Below are 4625 nucleotides of genomic sequence, written 5' to 3'. Positions count from 1 at the left end.
ACGATCCTTCCGCCGGTGTTCAGTTTCCTCCTCCGCGTCCAATCCCGCATTAAGGTTCTCTAGTAGGCGGGTCATCTGGACTCTTTTTTATCGCCTTCGGAAGAATCGTAAGCTGCACTGCGACTAGGCAAGCTGCACTGCGGCGACTGTGATTTGCCAGGGAAAGTAACAGTGCAATGGGGAAACGGCCAACGGTCAGGCACGCGGCCTGTGAATGACAAGGACAGCGGCCCTTAAAGAGGACGTGATAAGCGTTGAGGCCTCTAAGCGCGCCTACCTGGGGGTAAAACCCAAGTGATCACAGTAGGACTCGCTGCCGAGTTAAAGAGCATCAACAACCAAATCCGCACTGCCATGTCCTCAGTTATTTATTTTAATAACTTCCACCTCGCTTTTTAGTTTCAAGGGGCGTACATCATAAAAGGGATAAAGTATCCCATAATACTTGCTCATTTATCGCGTTTATATCCCGACCTTCCTCCCCGAAGGGCGCTCAGGGCGGCAAATAACATTGATACGGCCATATGCAAAGGCAAGAATTAAAATGACAAGTTCTAAAATCTACTGTGGCTGAATGTCGTTACTCCTTTCCAAAGGCCTGGGCAAATGAAAGTGTCTTTTCATAAGGCCTGAACATGGCCAGGAAAGGGGGCTCCCCGACCTCCCCTGAGGAGAGAGTTCCAGAGATGTTGCCACAGAGAAATCCCTTTCCTGAGTTCACCCCCTCCTTGCCAACCAGAGGGGTGGTACTGTGCAAATAGCCTCTCCCCCTCATCATAAACCACAGGTTGGGGCATATGGAGAAAGTGCTTGAGGCCCAAGAAATCTACACAGAAGGTTATCAGATCATGGGTCACAGAGACCAAAACCATCTAGGTCCAGGAATAGATGGAGCAAACAAACCAGTCAGGGCTGGACATATGCATTCCTCACCATTAAAGCCACTTGTGCTTCGAGTGACAGTCTGGCGTAAGAAGTACCCCAAGACCACAAACCTCCTTTAGAGGGAGCACTACCATAACCAGAACACGTCGATCCCCAAGTTCCCAGACCAAAGAACTATTGCACCCATGGGACTGCCATCTTTTCCAGATTCAATGTGCATTTACTTGCATCAGACTTTTTTGTGTCGTCTGTACAAAGGTAAGAGTCACATCCAATGTTCCAGTCACTTTTTACTGCAATTCTGCCCCAAGCAGCATGCAGCCCCATGGAATGTTGCCTTGCCCAGAGGGAATATGACCCTGGGCTGAAGTTCCTCACCCCTGGTATTAGTTTTCGTGGATTACAGTTGACATCATCAGGGTTTTTTTTTTTAATGTGTGGGGGAAATCCCCCCAGCCCTCAAGAATTTCCCCCAGTGAACTCCAAATCCCCCCACCTGAAGTGCCCTTTTAATTCTGCTTGAAGTGGGGAAGCCTGCCACTCTCCTTCACTGACAACGTAAGGGCCCATATCAGACATAGGACAGTACTTGCTAGGGAAACCATGCTTGCCCGTAGGAAAACATAAGATAGTACTTGCCTGAGCAATGGAGATTTCATATGAAAAAGGTAAAGGTGTCCCCGCACTTGTAGTGCGAGTTATATTTATTTATTTTATTTATTAATTTTTTATACCGCCCCACTAGCATAGCTCTCTGGGCGGTGAACAACAAAGCAATACAAGTATATACAATAAAATCCAATAAAACATACAGCAGAGTACAGAGAATGAAAGATCTAAAAACAATTACAACACACTTTAAAACTAAATTAAGTTAAATTAAAAGCCCTAGAAAAGAGGAAGCTTTTAACCTGGCGCCAAAAAGACAACAGCGTTGGCGCCAGGCACACCTCATTGGGGAGACTGTTCCACAGTTCGGGGGCCACCACAGAGAAGGCCCTAGTTCTTGTTACCACCCTCCGAGCCTCTCTGTGGGTTGTTTCCGACTCTTAAGGTGACGTCTTGCGACGTTTACTAGGCAGACCATATATATGAGGTGGGATTGCCAGTTCCTTCCCCGCCCTTTCTTTACCCCCTATCATATGCCAGGTACTCATTTTACCAACCATGGATGGATGGAAGGCTGAGTGGACCTCGACCCCGTTTACCGGAGATTCGACTTCCTCCTTCTGTTTGAATCAAACTCTGGCCGTGAACAGAGCTTCGGCTGCGTTACCGCCGCTTACCACTCTGCGCCCCGGAGATTTCATATACCCATCATGATTTATTCAATCCCCCTTTAAAGCCATCAAAGCTAGTGGCTGTTTTCACATCTTATGGCAGCAAATTTCTTACACTTATTATGCGCTGCACCTCCTGTTCTCTGTTCTGAATCTCCTGCCAATCAGCTTCCAGACAGAGGTGTTAGTTGTGGCAGTACTTACCCTTTGGAACTCCCTCCTGTTGCACATCAGACAGGCACTTTCTCTGTTGTCTGTTCAATGCCTGAAGATGCTCCTCTTTTAACAAGCCTTCTTTTGTCCCAGCTGGTGTCTGCATTGGATTTGAATTGATTTTATGCATGTGCTGTTGTTGTTTTAAACTGTTTTTTTTTATGTTTACGTATTTTAAAATTGTTTTTATATATGCAGTTGTTTCAACTGTTTTATATATAACTGTTTATACGTTATGTTGTAAATTGCTTTGCGATACCCCATGGGAAATGATTCATAAATGAAATGAATAATTAAAGTAAATATTGGGCACGCTGAACCAGCACACCAAGCATTTGAAAGCCACGTGCAAACTATCAGGGCTCCTTCCTGCTATTCAAAGTGGCAGAACTAGTAGAGGCAACCCAGCAGCGAAGCACAAAAGCAGCCACCAATGTGCCAAACCCCTTTCATGAGGAAGTCCCTCTTTTTTTGTTATCTATAGTTTATTAGGGTTTTCACATTATTGCAATAAAACAATCCTTATTCCCTCCCAGCTCCCCTATCTCCTGTGCCCTCTTCCCCCCCTTTTTGGTTACAACATTTTCATTTCTGATGCTCAGCAGCATTCAGATTCACATGCTCAGATAAGGGTTAAGATAAATGAGTGTCAATATTCTGCTGGGGTCCCAGATTAACAACCGCTAAATTGGATAAGCTTCCATCCTTGGATTGCATTGTGCCTCCCACTTCTTCTAGTTGTGGGCTTGACTCGATAAAGAGTTCCAAAAATGTGCTCCAAATCTCTTGGACCCTCTGCTTTTTAAGTGTTGCCTTTTAGCAGTTTGGTGGCTGACAATGCAATCTTATACATGTCTACTCAGAAGCTGGTCTCTTTTTTTTTTCCCCAGTAGTGCTTATCTCCCAGGTAAGTCTGTAAGGATTGCAGCCTTAAGGCACCAAGAAGTTGACACAGGCTGCCAGTTTAAAAACTGTAGCGTGAATAATTTGTGCGTAAGTTTGCTTTTCCCTCCTCCCTCTCAAGAATGCGAGCCTGAGGGCAGGAACCATCTTAGACCTCATTTTTGCAAGCTGCTGGGAGAGGCTTTTTGGCTCAATGGCAGGGTATAAATGGGGAAATAATAAATAACCTATGCATTGCATCCAACTCTTACATCTTCCAAAGGCTGTTTGGAAGAAGTTCTCCTGTTCAAAAAGGGGGCAATAAGGAGCAGAGATGACAGGAATGGAAAGGAGGCATTTAATCTTTTCTCTGCTTTCCTGCTCCCTCCTTCCCTCCATTGCTTTTCCACCTTTGGGTTTTCAAAGACATGCCGCAAATGCTCCTTCTGCATCTCCTTCCCTCTCACCGCTGTCTACACCCAGAAAGGACATTCCAGCTGGCCGTCATGCAACATCCATTATGTAACTTTATATAGGAGTTGGTATCTGAAATGCCTCATTTTTCCTGCACCCTCCACATCCTTTCGTTGGGCCTACTAAATTGTGGACCAGGGTGGGCAACCCTTTTTTCTGCGGAGAGCCAGATTCTCTCAAGGGTGCTGTTCCTCCGGGCCAGAGGCAAAAATAGGTGGCTCTCCTCTTTTTCTGTGTGTTACCGCACATGCTTTCCCTTCCCACCATTGTTTCCTTTGAGGGCTATATTCCTTTCAGGGTAGCATTTTTTCAGGGGCTACCAACTGGCAGGTCAGTCAGAGACAATGGTGGCTGCCACACCACCCCTTTTTCTCTCTTTCCATCACCCCTTTCTCTCTGTGCCAACCCTTCCCCCCATTTTTCCCCTTCTTGCCACCAGCATAAAATAATAATAATAGCTTGTTTGTTGATTGGATTTATATCCTGCCCTTCCTCCCTAGAGAGCCCAGGGCAACAAACGTAAACAAAACAATTTAACCAGAAAAAGAAAAACTTACCCCAAATAGTTAAAAACAGTCCAAAACACACACACACAAATCCAAAACACAGCTTAAAAAATTATTTTATCGTTGACCTTCAGGATGCCAGGAATAGTCGCCTCCAGCCATCAAATGCCTGGGTAAATGCCTGGTAGGTATTTAGATTGGGCCAGGGCCTACAGTTGCCCTCCCCTACTGTAAGCCATCAGGGGAGGGATCCATCTATTAGCCTCTTTGGAATGTTAAACATTAAAATTAACATTTAAAAAACATTAAACAGTAGAGAAAAAATCCTAAAAATGAGACCAGCTGGAAACCTGGGTTAGCCTCGTACTTGTGGGCTCCCTGTCGC

This window comes from Rhineura floridana, chromosome 14, assembly GCF_030035675.1.
Source record: "Rhineura floridana isolate rRhiFlo1 chromosome 14, rRhiFlo1.hap2, whole genome shotgun sequence".
Lineage (NCBI taxonomy): Eukaryota > Metazoa > Chordata > Lepidosauria > Squamata > Rhineuridae > Rhineura > Rhineura floridana.
This window is presented reverse-complemented; position numbering follows the sequence as displayed.